Below are 16,340 nucleotides of genomic sequence, written 5' to 3'. Positions count from 1 at the left end.
AAACTTGTTTGGGCTGTTGAGAGGAGTAAAAAACCATCAAAAATTTCAATCCTGCATGATTCTACCAAGAAATGTGATTCTTCATTCAAAACCTGATTTTTGCTATTGGGCTCTATTGAATAATGAATGTTTTGAATTTTCTCCAAAAGTAAAGTAGTTGCAAACTCATGCTTTTAGAGACTTGTTTGGGCTCATGAGAGGAGTAGAAAAACATCAAAAATTTCAGTCCTGCATGATTCTACCAAGAAATGTGTGTTCATTGAAACCGCTGGTTTTTGATAGTTTGGGCCCTATTGAATAATGAATGTTTTGAATTTTCTCCAAAAGTAAAGTAGTTGCAAACTCATCCTTTTAGAAACTTGTTTGGGCTGTTGAGAGGAGTAAAAAACCATCAAAAATTTCAATCCTGCATGATTCTACCAAGAAATGTGATTCTTCATTCAAAACCTGATTTTTGCTATTGGGCTCTATTGAATAATGAATGTTTTGAATTTTCTCCAAAAGTAAAGTAGTTGCAAACTCATGCTTTTAGAAACTTGTTTGGGCTCATGAGAGGAGTAGAAAAACATCAAAAATTTGAGTCCTGCATGATTCTACCAAGAAATGTGTGTTCATTCAAACCGCTGGTTTTTGATAGTTTGGGCCCTATTGAATAATGAATGTTTTGAATTTTCTCCAAAAGTAAAGCAGTTGCAAACTCATCCTTTTAGAAACTTGTTTGGGCTGTAGAGAGGAGTAAAAAACCATCAAAAATTTCAATCCTGCATGATTCTACCAAGAAATGTGATTCTTCATTCAAAACCTGATTTTTGCTATTGGGCTCTATTGAATAATGAATGTTTTGAATTTTCTCCAAAAGTAAAGTAGTTGCAAACTCATGCTATTAGAGACTTGTTTGGGCTCATGAGAGGAGTAGAAAAACATCAAAAATTTCAGTCCTGCATGATTCTACCAAGAAATGTGTGTTCATTGAAACCGCTGGTTTTTGATAGTTTGGGCCCTATTGAATAATGAATGTTTTGAATTTTCTCCAAAAGTAAAGTAGTTGCAAACTCATCCTTTTAGAAACTTGTTTGGGCTGTTGAGAGGAGTAAAAAACCATCAATAATTTCAGTCCTGCATGATTCTACCAAGAAATGTGTGTTCATTCAAACCGCTGGTTTTTGATAGTTTGGGCCCTATTGAATAATGAATGTTTTGAATTTTCTCCAAAAGTAAAGTAGTTGCAAACTCATCCTTTTAGAAACTTGTTTGGGCTGTTGAGAGGAGTAAAAAACCATCAATAATTTCAATCCTGCATGCTTCTACCAAGAAATGTGATTCTTCATTCAAAACCTGATTTTTGCTATTGGGCTCTATTGAATAATGAATGTTTTGAATTTTCTCCAAAAGTAAAGTAGTTGCAAACTCATGCTTTTAGAGACTTGTTTGGGCTCATGAGAGGAGTAGAAAAACATCAATAATTTCAGTCCTGCATGATTCTACCAAGAAATGTGTGTTCATTCAAACCGCTGGTTTTTGATAGTTTGGGCCCTATTGAATAATGAATGTTTTGAATTTTCTCCAAAAGTAAAGTAGTTGCAAACTCATCCTTTTAGAAACTTGTTTGGGCTGTTGAGAGGAGTAAAAAACCATCAAAAATTTCAATCCTGCATGATTCTACCAAGAAATGTGATTCTTCATTCAAAACCTGATTTTTGCTATTGGGCTCTATTGAAAAGTGAATGTTTTGAATTTTCTCCAAAAGTAAAGTAGTTGCAAACTCATGCTTTTAGAGACTTGTTTGGGCTCATGAGAGGAGTAGAAAAACATCAAAAATTTCAGTCCTGCATGATTCTACCAAGAAATGTGTGTTCATTGAAACCGCTGGTTTTTGATAGTTTGGGCCCTATTGAATAATGAATGTTTTGAATTTTCTCCAAAAGTAAAGTAGTTGCAAACTCATCCTTTTAGAAACTTGTTTGGGCTGTTGAGAGGAGTAAAAAACCATCAAAAATTTCAATCCTGCATGATTCTACCAAGAAATGTGATTCTTCATTCAAAACCTGATTTTTGCTATTGGGCTCTATTGAATAATGAATGTTTTGAATTTTCTCCAAAAGTAAAGTAGTTGCAAACTCATGCTTTTAGAAACTTGTTTGGGCTCATGAGAGGAGTAGAAAAACATCAAAAATTTGAGTCCTGCATGATTCTACCAAGAAATGTGTGTTCATTCAAACCGCTGGTTTTTGATAGTTTGGGCCCTATTGAATAATGAATGTTTTGAATTTTCTCCAAAAGTAAAGCAGTTGCAAACTCATCCTTTTAGAAACTTGTTTGGGCTGTAGAGAGGAGTAATAAACCATCAAAAATTTCAATCCTGCATGATTCTACCAAGAAATGTGATTCTTCATTCAAAACCTGATTTTTGCTATTGGGCTCTATTGAATAATGAATGTTTTGAATTTTCTCCAAAAGTAAAGTAGTTGCAAACTCATGCTTTTAGAGACTTGTTTGGGCTCATGAGAGGAGTAGAAAAACATCAAAAATTTCAGTCCTGCATGATTCTACCAAGAAATGTGTGTTCATTGAAACCGCTGGTTTTTGATAGTTTGGGCCCTATTGAATAATGAATGTTTTGAATTTTCTCCAAAAGTAAAGTAGTTGCAAACTCATCCTTTTAGAAACTTGTTTGGGCTGTTGAGAGGAGTAAAAAACCATCAATAATTTCAGTCCTGCATGATTCTACCAAGAAATGTGTGTTCATTCAAACCGCTGGTTTTGATAGTTTGGGCCCTATTGAATAATGAATGTTTTGAATTTTCTCCAAAAGTAAAGTAGTTGCAAACTCATCCTTTTAGAAACTTGTTTGGGCTGTTGAGAGGAGTAAAAAACCATCAATAATTTCAATCCTGCATGCTTCTACCAAGAAATGTGATTCTTCATTCAAAACCTGATTTTTGCTATTGGGCTCTATTGAATAATGAATGTTTTGAATTTTCTCCAAAAGTAAAGTAGTTGCAAACTCATGCTTTTAGAGACTTGTTTGGGCTCATGAGAGGAGTAGAAAAACATCAATAATTTCAGTCCTGCATGATTCTACCAAGAAATGTGTGTTCATTCAAACCGCTGGTTTTTGATAGTTTGGGCCCTATTGAATAATGAATGTTTTGAATTTTCTCCAAAAGTAAAGTAGTTGCAAACTCATCCTTTTAGAAACTTGTTTGGGCTGTTGAGAGGAGTAAAAAACCATCAAAAATTTCAATCCTGCATGATTCTACCAAGAAATGTGATTCTTCATTCAAAACCTGATTTTTGCTATTGGGCTCTATTGAAAAGTGAATGTTTTGAATTTTCTCCAAAAGTAAAGTAGTTGCAAACTCATGCTTTTAGAGACTTGTTTGGGCTCATGAGAGGAGTAGAAAAACATCAAAAATTTCAGTCCTGCATGATTCTACCAAGAAATGTGTGTTCATTGAAACCGCTGGTTTTTGATAGTTTGGGCCCTATTGAATAATGAATGCTTTGAATTTTCTCCAAAAGTAAAGTAGTTGCAAACTCATCCTTTTAGAAACTTGTTTGGGCTGTTGAGAGGAGTAAAAAACCATCAAAAATTTCAATCCTGCATGATTCTACCAAGAAATGTGATTCTTCATTCAAAACCTGATTTTTGCTATTGGGCTCTATTGAATAATGAATGTTTTGAATTTTCTCCAAAAGTAAAGTAGTTGCAAACTCATCCTTTTAGAAACTTGTTTGGGCTGTTGAGAGGAGTAAAAAACCATCAAAAATTTCAATCCTGCATGATTCTACCAAGAAATGTGATTCTTCATTCAAAACCTGATTTTTGCTATTGGGCTCTATTGAATAATGAATGTTTTGAATTTTCTCCAAAAGTAAAGTAGTTGCAAACTCATGCTTTTAGAAACTTGTTTGGGCTCATGAGAGGAGTAGAAAAACATCAAAAATTTCAGTCCTGCATGATTCTTCCAAGAAATGTGTGTTCATTGAAACCGCTGGTTTTTGATAGTTTGGGCCCTATTGAATAATGAATGTTTTGAATTTTCTCCAAAAGTAAAGTAGTTGCAAACTCATCCTTTTAGAAACTTGTTTGGGCTGTTGAGAGGAGTAAAAAACCATCAAAAATTTCAATCCTGCATGATTCTACCAAGAAATGTGATTCTTCATTCAAAACCTGATTTTTGCTATTGGGCTCTATTGAATAATGAATGTTTTGAATTTTCTCCAAAAGTAAAGTAGTTGCAAACTCATGCTTTTAGAGACTTGTTTGGGCTCATGAGAGGAGTAGAAAAACATCAAAAATTTCAGTCCTGCATGATTCTACCAAAAAATGTGTGTTCATTGAAACCGCTGGTTTTTGATAGTTTGGGCCCTATTGAATAATGAATGTTTTGAATTTTCTCCAAAAGTAAAGTAGTTGCAAACTCATCCTTTTAGAAACTTGTTTGGGCTGTTGAGAGGAGTAAAAAACCATCAAAAATTTCAATCCTGCATGATTCTACCAAGAAATGTGATTCTTCATTCAAAACCTGATTTTTGCTATTGGGCTCTATTGAATAATGAATGTTTTGAATTTTCTCCAAAAGTAAAGTAGTTGCAAACTCATGCTTTTAGAAACTTGTTTGGGCTCATGAGAGGAGTAGAAAAACATCAAAAATTTGAGTCCTGCATGATTCTACCAAGAAATGTGTGTTCATTCAAACCGCTGGTTTTTGATAGTTTGGGCCCTATTGAATAATGAATGTTTTGAATTTTCTCCAAAAGTAAAGCAGTTGCAAACTCATCCTTTTAGAAACTTGTTTGGGCTGTAGAGAGGAGTAAAAAACCATCAAAAATTTCAATCCTGCATGATTCTACCAAGAAATGTGATTCTTCATTCAAAACCTGATTTTTGCTATTGGGCTCTATTGAATAATGAATGTTTTGAATTTTCTCCAAAAGTAAAGTAGTTGCAAACTCATGCTTTTAGAGACTTGTTTGGGCTCATGAGAGGAGTAGAAAAACATCAAAAATTTCAGTCCTGCATGATTCTACCAAGAAATGTGTGTTCATTGAAACCGCTGGTTTTTGATAGTTTGGGCCCTATTGAATAATGAATGTTTTGAATTTTCTCCAAAAGTAAAGTAGTTGCAAACTCATCCTTTTAGAAACTTGTTTGGGCTGTTGAGAGGAGTAAAAAACCATCAATAATTTCAGTCCTGCATGATTCTACCAAGAAATGTGTGTTCATTCAAACCGCTGGTTTTTGATAGTTTGGGCCCTATTGAATAATGAATGTTTTGAATTTTCTCCAAAAGTAAAGTAGTTGCAAACTCATCCTTTTAGAAACTTGTTTGGGCTGTTGAGAGGAGTAAAAAACCATCAATAATTTCAATCCTGCATGCTTCTACCAAGAAATGTGATTCTTCATTCAAAACCTGATTTTTGCTATTGGGCTCTATTGAATAATGAATGTTTTGAATTTTCTCCAAAAGTAAAGTAGTTGCAAACTCATGCTTTTAGAGACTTGTTTGGGCTCATGAGAGGAGTAGAAAAACATCAATAATTTCAGTCCTGCATGATTCTACCAAGAAATGTGTGTTCATTCAAACCGCTGGTTTTTGATAGTTTGGGCCCTATTGAATAATGAATGTTTTGAATTTTCTCCAAAAGTAAAGTAGTTGCAAACTCATCCTTTTAGAAACTTGTTTGGGCTGTTGAGAGGAGTAAAAAACCATCAAAAATTTCAATCCTGCATGATTCTACCAAGAAATGTGATTCTTCATTCAAAACCTGATTTTTGCTATTGGGCTCTATTGAAAAGTGAATGTTTTGAATTTTCTCCAAAAGTAAAGTAGTTGCAAACTCATGCTTTTAGAGACTTGTTTGGGCTCATGAGAGGAGTAGAAAAACATCAAAAATTTCAGTCCTGCATGATTCTACCAAGAAATGTGTGTTCATTGAAACCGCTGGTTTTTGATAGTTTGGGCCCTATTGAATAATGAATGCTTTGAATTTTCTCCAAAAGTAAAGTAGTTGCAAACTCATCCTTTTAGAAACTTGTTTGGGCTGTTGAGAGGAGTAAAAAACCATCAAAAATTTCAATCCTGCATGATTCTACCAAGAAATGTGATTCTTCATTCAAAACCTGATTTTTGCTATTGGGCTCTATTGAATAATGAATGTTTTGAATTTTCTCCAAAAGTAAAGTAGTTGCAAACTCATCCTTTTAGAAACTTGTTTGGGCTGTTGAGAGGAGTAAAAAACCATCAAAAATTTCAATCCTGCATGATTCTACCAAGAAATGTGATTCTTCATTCAAAACCTGATTTTTGCTATTGGGCTCTATTGAATAATGAATGTTTTGAATTTTCTCCAAAAGTAAAGTAGTTGCAAACTCATGCTTTTAGAAACTTGTTTGGGCTCATGAGAGGAGTAGAAAAACATCAAAAATTTCAGTCCTGCATGATTCTTCCAAGAAATGTGTGTTCATTGAAACCGCTGGTTTTTGATAGTTTGGGCCCTATTGAATAATGAATGTTTTGAATTTTCTCCAAAAGTAAAGTAGTTGCAAACTCATCCTTTTAGAAACTTGTTTGGGCTGTTGAGAGGAGTAAAAAACCATCAAAAATTTCAATCCTGCATGATTCTACCAAGAAATGTGATTCTTCATTCAAAACCTGATTTTTGCTATTGGGCTCTATTGAATAATGAATGTTTTGAATTTTCTCCAAAAGTAAAGTAGTTGCAAACTCATGCTTTTAGAGACTTGTTTGGGCTCATGAGAGGAGTAGAAAAACATCAAAAATTTCAGTCCTGCATGATTCTACCAAAAAATGTGTGTTCATTGAAACCGCTGGTTTTTGATAGTTTGGGCCCTATTGAATAATGAATGTTTTGAATTTTCTCCAAAAGTAAAGTAGTTGCAAACTCATCCTTTTAGAAACTTGTTTGGGCTGTTGAGAGGAGTAAAAAACCATCAAAAATTTCAATCCTGCATGATTCTACCAAGAAATGTGATTCTTCATTCAAAACCTGATTTTTGCTATTGGGCTCTATTGAATAATGAATGTTTTGAATTTTCTCCAAAAGTAAAGTAGTTGCAAACTCATGCTTTTAGAAACTTGTTTGGGCTCATGAGAGGAGTAGAAAAACATCAAAAATTTGAGTCCTGCATGATTCTACCAAGAAATGTGTGTTCATTCAAACCGCTGGTTTTTGATAGTTTGGGCCCTATTGAATAATGAATGTTTTGAATTTTCTCCAAAAGTAAAGCAGTTGCAAACTCATCCTTTTAGAAACTTGTTTGGGCTGTAGAGAGGAGTAAAAAAACATCAAAAATTTCAATACTGCATGATTCTACCAAGAAATGTGATTCTTCATTCAAAACCTGATTTTTGCTATTGGGCTCTATTGAATAATGAATGTTTTGAATTTTCTCCAAAAGTAAAGTAGTTGCAAACTCATGCTTTTAGAGACTTGTTTGGGCTCATGAGAGGAGTAGAAAAACATCAAAAATTTCAGTCCTGCATGATTCTACCAAGAAATGTGTTTTCATTGAAACCGCTGGTTTTTGATAGTTTGGGCCCTATTGAATAATGAATGTTTTGAATTTTCTCCAAAAGTAAAGTAGTTGCAAACTCATCCTTTTAGAAACTTGTTTGGGCTGTTGAGAGGAGTAAAAAACCATCAAAAATTTCAATCCTGCATGCTTCTACCAAGAATTGTGATTCTTCATTCAAAACCTGATTTTTGCTATTGGGCTCTATTGAATAATGAATGTTTTGAATTTTCTCCAAAAGTAAAGTAGTTGCAAACTCATGCTTTTAGAGACTTGTTTGGGCTCATGAGAGGAGTAGAAAAACATCAAAAATTTCAGTCCTGCATGATTCTACCAAGAAATGTGTGTTCATTCAAACCGCTGGTTTTTGATAGTTTGGGCCCTATTGAATAATGAATGTTTTGAATTTTCTCCAAAAGTAAAGTAGTTGCAAACTCATCCTTTTAGAAACTTGTTTGGGCTGTTGAGAGGAGTAAAAAACCATCAAAAATTTCAATCCTGCATGATTCTACCAAGAAATGTGATTCTTCATTCAAAACCTGATTTTTGCTATTGGGCTCTATTGAATAATGAATGTTTTGAATTTTCTCCAAAAGTAAAGTAGTTGCAAACTCATGCTTTTAGAGACTTGTTTGGGCTCATGAGAGGAGTAGAAAAACATCAAAAATTTCAGTCCTGCATGATTCTACCAAGAAATGTGTGTTCATTGAAACCGCTGGTTTTTGATAGTTTGGGCCCTATTGAATAATGAATGTTTTGAATTTTCTCCAAAAGTAAAGTAGTTGCAAACTCATCCTTTTAGAAACTTGTTTGGGCTGTTGAGAGGAGTAAAAAACCATCAAAAATTTCAATCCTGCATGATTTTACCAAGAAATGTGATTCTTCATTCAAAACCTGATTTTTGCTATTGGGCTCTATTGAATAGTGAATGTTTTGAATGTTCTCCAAAAGTAAACTAGTTGCAAACTCATGCTTTTAGAAACTTGTTTGGGCTCATGAGAGGAGTAGAAAAACATCAAAAATTTCAGTCCTGCATGATTCTACCAAGAAATGTGTGTTCATTGAAACCGCTGGTTTTTGATAGTTTGGGCCCTATTGAATAATGAATGTTTTGAATTTTCTCCAAAAGTAAAGTAGTTGCAAACTCATCCTTTTAGAAACTTGTTTGGGCTGTTGAGAGGAGTAAAAAACCATCAAAAATTTCAATCCTGCATGATTCTACCAAGAAATGTGATTCTTCATTCAAAACCTGATTTTTGCTATTGGGCTCTATTGAATAATGAATGTTTTGAATTTTCTCCAAAAGTAAAGTAGTTGCAAACTCATGCTTTTAGAGACTTGTTTGGGCTCATGAGAGGAGTAGAAAAACATCAAAAATTTCAGTCCTGCATGATTCTACCAAGAAATGTGTTTTCATTGAAACCGCTGGTTTTTGATAGTTTGGGCCCTATTGAATAATGAATGTTTTGAATTTTCTCCAAAAGTAAAGTAGTTGCAAACTCATCCTTTTAGAAACTTGTTTGGGCTGTTGAGAGGAGTAAAAAACCATCAAAAATTTCAATCCTGCATGCTTCTACCAAGAATTGTGATTCTTCATTCAAAACCTGATTTTTGCTATTGGGCTCTATTGAATAATGAATGTTTTGAATTTTCTCCAAAAGTAAAGTAGTTGCAAACTCATGCTTTTAGAGACTTGTTTGGGCTCATGAGAGGAGTAGAAAAACATCAAAAATTTCAGTCCTGCATGATTCTACCAAGAAATGTGTGTTCATTCAAACCGCTGGTTTTTGATAGTTTGGGCCCTATTGAATAATGAATGTTTTGAATTTTCTCCAAAAGTAAAGTAGTTGCAAACTCATCCTTTTAGAAACTTGTTTGGGCTGTTGAGAGGAGTAAAAAACCATCAAAAATTTCAATCCTGCATGATTCTACCAAGAAATGTGATTCTTCATTCAAAACCTGATTTTTGCTATTGGGCTCTATTGAATAATGAATGTTTTGAATTTTCTCCAAAAGTAAAGTAGTTGCAAACTCATGCTTTTAGAGACTTGTTTGGGCTCATGAGAGGAGTAGAAAAATATCAAAAATTTCAGTCCTGCATGATTCTACCAAGAAATGTGTGTTCATTGAAACCGCTGGTTTTTGATAGTTTGGGCCCTATTGAATAATGAATGTTTTGAATTTTCTCCAAAAGTAAAGTAGTTGCAAACTCATCCTTTTAGAAACTTGTTTGGGCTGTTGAGAGGAGTAAAAAACCATCAAAAATTTCAATCCTGCATGATTTTACCAAGAAATGTGATTCTTCATTCAAAACCTGATTTTTGCTATTGGGCTCTATTGAATAGTGAATGTTTTGAATGTTCTCCAAAAGTAAACTAGTTGCAAACTCATGCTTTTAGAGTCTTGTTTGGGCTCATGAGAGGAGTAGAAAAACATCAAAAATTTCAGTCCTGCATGATTCTACCAAGAAATGTGTGTTCATTGAAACCGCTGGTTTTTGATAGTTTGGGCCCTATTGAATAATGAATGTTTTGAATTTTCTCCAAAAGTAAAGTAGTTGCAAACTCATCCTTTTAGAAACTTGTTTCGGCTGTTGAGAGGAGTAAAAAACCATCAAAAATTTCAATCCTGCATGATTCTACCAAGAAATGTGATTCTTCATTCAAAACGCTGGTTTTTGCTATTGGGCTCTATTGAATAATGAATGTTTTGAATTTTCTCCAAAAGTAAAGTAGTTGCAAACTCATGCTTTTAGAGACTTGTTTGGGCTCATGAGAGGAGTAGAAAAACATCAAAAATTTCAGTCCTGCATGATTCTACCAAGAAATGTGTGTTCATTGAAACCGCTGGTTTTTGATAGTTTGGGCCCTATTGAATAATGAATGTTTTGAATTTTCTCCAAAAGTAAAGTAGTTGCAAACTCATCCTTTTAGAAACTTGTTTGGGCTGTTGAGAGGAGTAAAAAACCATCAAAAATTTCAATCCTGCATGATTTTACCAAGAAATGTGATTCTTCATTCAAAACCTGATTTTTGCTATTGGGCTCTATTGAATAGTGAATGTTTTGAATGTTCTCCAAAAGTAAACTAGTTGCAAACTCATGCTTTTAGAAACTTGTTTGGGCTCATGAGAGGAGTAGAAAAACATCAAAAATTTCAGTCCTGCATGATTCTACCAAGAAATGTGTGTTCATTGAAACCGCTGGTTTTTGATAGTTTGGGCCCTATTGAATAATGAATGTTTTGAATTTTCTCCAAAAGTAAAGTAGTTGCAAACTCATCCTTTTAGAAACTTGTTTGGGCTGTTGAGAGGAGTAAAAAACCATCAAAAATTTCAATCCTGCATGATTTTACCAAGAAATGTGATTCTTCATTCAAAACCTGATTTTTGCTATTGGGCTCTATTGAATAATGAATGTTTTGAATTTTCTCCAAAAGTAAAGTAGTTGCAAACTCATGCTTTTAGAGACTTGTTTGGGCTCATGAGAGGAGTAGAAAAACATCAAAAATTTCAGTCCTGCATGATTCTACCAAGAAATGTGTGTTCATTGAAACCGCTGGTTTTTGATAGTTTGGGCCCTATTGAATAATGAATGCTTTGAATTTTCTCCAAAAGTAAAGTAGTTGCAAACTCATCCTTTTAGAAACTTGTTTGGGCTGTTGAGAGGAGTAAAAAACCATCAAAAATTTCAATCCTGCATGATTCTACCAAGAAATGTGATTCTTCATTCAAAACCTGATTTTTGCTATTGGGCTCTATTGAATAATGAATGTTTTGAATTTTCTCCAAAAGTAAAGTAGTTGCAAACTCATCCTTTTAGAAACTTGTTTGGGCTGTTGAGAGGAGTAAAAAACCATCAAAAATTTCAATCCTGCATGATTCTACCAAGAAATGTGATTCTTCATTCAAAACCTGATTTTTGCTATTGGGCTCTATTGAATAATGAATGTTTTGAATTTTCTCCAAAAGTAAAGTAGTTGCAAACTCATGCTTTTAGAAACTTGTTTGGGCTCATGAGAGGAGTAGAAAAACATCAAAAATTTCAGTCCTGCATGATTCTTCCAAGAAATGTGTGTTCATTGAAACCGCTGGTTTTTGATAGTTTGGGCCCTATTGAATAATGAATGTTTTGAATTTTCTCCAAAAGTAAAGTAGTTGCAAACTCATCCTTTTAGAAACTTGTTTGGGCTGTTGAGAGGAGTAAAAAACCATCAAAAATTTCAATCCTGCATGATTCTACCAAGAAATGTGATTCTTCATTCAAAACCTGATTTTTGCTATTGGGCTCTATTGAATAATGAATGTTTTGAATTTTCTCCAAAAGTAAAGTAGTTGCAAACTCATGCTTTTAGAGACTTGTTTGGGCTCATGAGAGGAGTAGAAAAACATCAAAAATTTCAGTCCTGCATGATTCTACCAAAAAATGTGTGTTCATTGAAACCGCTGGTTTTTGATAGTTTGGGCCCTATTGAATAATGAATGTTTTGAATTTTCTCCAAAAGTAAAGTAGTTGCAAACTCATCCTTTTAGAAACTTGTTTGGGCTGTTGAGAGGAGTAAAAAACCATCAAAAATTTCAATCTTGCATGATTCTACCAAGAAATGTGATTCTTCATTCAAAACCTGATTTTTGCTATTGGGCTCTATTGAATAATGAATGTTTTGAATTTTCTCCAAAAGTAAAGTAGTTGCAAACTCATGCTTTTAGAAACTTGTTTGGGCTCATGAGAGGAGTAGAAAAACATCAAAAATTTGAGTCCTGCATGATTCTACCAAGAAAAGTGTGTTCATTCAAACCGCTGGTTTTTGATAGTTTGGGCCCTATTGAATAATGAATGTTTTGAATTTTCTCCAAAAGTAAAGCAGTTGCAAACTCATCCTTTTAGAAACTTGTTTGGGCTGTAGAGAGGAGTAAAAAAACATCAAAAATTTCAATCCTGCATGATTCTACCAAGAAATGTGATTCTTCATTCAAAACCTGATTTTTGCTATTGGGCTCTATTGAATAATGAATGTTTTGAATTTTCTCCAAAAGTAAAGTAGTTGCAAACTCATGCTTTTAGAGACTTGTTTGGGCTCATGAGAGGAGTAGAAAAACATCAAAAATTTCAGTCCTGCATGATTCTACCAAGAAATGTGTTTTCATTGAAACCGCTGGTTTTTGATAGTTTGGGCCCTATTGAATAATGAATGTTTTGAATTTTCTCCAAAAGTAAAGTAGTTGCAAACTCATCCTTTTAGAAACTTGTTTGGGCTGTTGAGAGGAGTAAAAAACCATCAAAAATTTCAATCCTGCATGCTTCTACCAAGAATTGTGATTCTTCATTCAAAACCTGATTTTTGCTATTGGGCTCTATTGAATAATGAATGTTTTGAATTTTCTCCAAAAGTAAAGTAGTTGCAAACTCATGCTTTTAGAGACTTGTTTGGGCTCATGAGAGGAGTAGAAAAACATCAAAAATTTCAGTCCTGCATGATTCTACCAAGAAATGTGTGTTCATTCAAACCGCTGGTTTTTGATAGTTTGGGCCCTATTGAATAATGAATGTTTTGAATTTTCTCCAAAAGTAAAGTAGTTGCAAACTCATCCTTTTAGAAACTTGTTTGGGCTGTTGAGAGGAGTAAAAAACCATCAAAAATTTCAATCCTGCATGATTCTACCAAGAAATGTGATTCTTCATTCAAAACCTGATTTTTGCTATTGGGCTCTATTGAATAATGAATGTTTTGAATTTTCTCCAAAAGTAAAGTAGTTGCAAACTCATGCTTTTAGAGACTTGTTTGGGCTCATGAGAGGAGTAGAAAAACATCAAAAATTTCAGTCCTGCATGATTCTACCAAGAAATGTGTGTTCATTGAAACCGCTGGTTTTTGATAGTTTGGGCCCTATTGAATAATGAATGTTTTGAATTTTCTCCAAAAGTAAAGTAGTTGCAAACTCATCCTTTTAGAAACTTGTTTGGGCTGTTGAGAGGAGTAAAAAACCATCAAAAATTTCAATCCTGCATGATTTTACCAAGAAATGTGATTCTTCATTCAAAACCTGATTTTTGCTATTGGGCTCTATTGAATAGTGAATGTTTTGAATGTTCTCCAAAAGTAAACTAGTTGCAAACTCATGCTTTTAGAAACTTGTTTGGGCTCATGAGAGGAGTAGAAAAACATCAAAAATTTCAGTCCTGCATGATTCTACCAAGAAATGTGTGTTCATTGAAACCGCTGGTTTTTGATAGTTTGGGCCCTATTGAATAATGAATGTTTTGAATTTTCTCCAAAAGTAAAGTAGTTGCAAACTCATCCTTTTAGAAACTTGTTTGGGCTGTTGAGAGGAGTAAAAAACCATCAAAAATTTCAATCCTGCATGATTTTACCAAGAAATGTGATTCTTCATTCAAAACCTGATTTTTGCTATTGGGCTCTATTGAATAATGAATGTTTTGAATTTTCTCCAAAAGTAAAGTAGTTGCAAACTCATGCTTTTAGAGACTTGTTTGGGCTCATGAGAGGAGTAGAAAAACATCAAAAATTTCAGTCCTGCATGATTCTACCAAGAAATGTGTGTTCATTGAAACCGCTGGTTTTTGATAGTTTGGGCCCTATTGAATAATGAATGTTTTGAATTTTCTCCAAAAGTAAAGTAGTTGCAAACTCATCCTTTTAGAAACTTGTTTGGGCTGTTGAGAGGAGTAAAAAACCATCAAAAATTTCAATCCTGCATGATTCTACCAAGAAATGTGATTCTTCATTCAAAACGCTGGTTTTTGCTATTGGGCTCTATTGAATAATGAATGTTTTGAATTTTCTCCAAAAGTAAAGTAGTTGCAAACTCATCCTTTTAGGGACTTGTTTGGGCTCATGAGAGGAGTAGAAAAACATCAAAAATTTCAGTCCTGCACGATTCTACCAAGAAATGTGTGTTCATTCAAATCCCTGGTTTTTGATATTTTGGGCCCTATTGAATGATGAATGTTTTGAATTTTCTCCAAAAGTAAAGTAGTTGCAAACTCATCCTTTTAGAAACTTGTTTGGGCTGTTGAGAGGAGTAAAAAACCATCAAAAATTTCAATCCTGCATGATTCTACCAAGAAATGTGATTCTTCATTCAAAACCTGATTTTTGCTATTGGGCTCTATTGAATAATGAATGTTTTGAATTTTCTCCAAAAGTAAAGTAGTTGCAAACTCATGCTTTTAGAGACTTGTTTGGGCTCATGAGAGGAGTAGAAAAACATCAAAAATTTCAGTCCTGCATGATTCTACCAAGAAATGTGTGTTCATTGAAACTGCTGGTTTTTGATAGTTTGGGCCTTATTGAATAATGAATGTTTTGAATTTTCTCCAAAAGTAAAGTAGTTGCAAACTCATCCTTTTAGAAACTTGTTTGGGCTGTTGAGAGGAGTAAAAAACCATCAAAAATTTCAATCCTGCATGATTCTACCAAGAAATGTGATTCTTCATTCAAAACCTGATTTTTGCTATTGGGCTCTATTGAATAATGAATGTTTTGAATTTTCTCCAAAAGTAAAGTAGTTGCAAACTCATGCTTTTAGAGACTTGTTTGGGCTCATGAGAGGAGTAGAAAAACATCAAAAATTTAAGTCCTGCATGATTCTACCAAGAAATGTGTGTTCATTCAAACCGCTGGTTTTTGATAGTTTGGGCCCTATTGAATAATGAATGTTTTGAATTTTCTCCAAAAGTAAAGTAGTTGCAAACTCATCCTTTTAGAAACTTGTTTGGGCTGTTGAGAGGAGTAAAAAACCATCAAAAATTTCAATCCTGCATGATTCTACCAAGAAATGTGATTCTTCATTCAAAACCTGATTTTTGCTATTGGGCTCTATTGAATAATGAATGTTTTGAATTTTCTCCAAAAGTAAAGTAGTTGCAAACTCATGCTTTTAGAGACTTGTTTGGGCTCATGAGAGGAGTAGAAAAACATCAAAAATTTCAGTCCTGCATGATTCTTCCAAGAAATGTGTGTTCATTGAAACCGCTGGTTTTTGATAGTTTGGGCCCTATTGAATTATGAATGTTTTGAATTTTCTCCAAAAGTTAAGTAGTTGCAAACTCATCCTTTTAGAAACTTGTTTGGGCTGTTGAGAGGAGTAAAAAACCATCAAAAATTTCAATCCTGCATGATTCTACCAAGAAATGTGATTCTTCATTCAAAACCTGAGTTTTGCTATTGGGCTCTATTGAATAATGAATGTTTTGAATTTTCTCCAAAAGTAAAGTAGTTGCAAACTCATGCTTTTAGAAACTTGTTTGGGCTCATGAGAGGAGTAGAAAAACATCAAAAATTTGAGTCCTGCATGATTCTACCAAGAAATGTGTGTTCATTCAAACCGCTGGTTTTTGATAGTTTGGGCCCTATTGAATAATGAATGTTTTGAATTTTCTCCAAAAGTAAAGTAGTTGCAAACTCATCCTTTTAGAAACTTGTTTGGGCTGTTGAGAGGAGTAAAAAACCATCAAAAATTTCAATCCTGCATGATTCTACCAAGAAATGTGATTCTTCATTCAAAACCTGATTTTTGCTATTGGGCTCTATTGAATAATGAATGTTTTGAATTTTCTCCAAAAGTAAAGTAGTTGCAAACTCATGCTTTTAGAGACTTGTTTGGGCTCATGAGAGGAGTAGAAAAACATCAAAAATTTCAGTCCTGCATGATTCTACCAAGAAATGTGTGTTCATTGAAACCGCTGGTTTTTGATAGTTTGGGCCCTATTGAATAATGAATGTTTTGAATTTTCTCCAAAAGTAAAGTAGTTGCAAACTCATCCTTTTAGAAACTTGTT

Source organism: Dendrobates tinctorius, unplaced genomic scaffold (genome assembly GCF_039654945.1).
Source record: "Dendrobates tinctorius isolate UK_male_01 unplaced genomic scaffold, ASM3965494v1 ptg000302l, whole genome shotgun sequence".
NCBI classification, from domain to species: Eukaryota; Metazoa; Chordata; class Amphibia; order Anura; family Dendrobatidae; genus Dendrobates; species Dendrobates tinctorius.
Note: the sequence above shows the minus strand (reverse complement) of the source record.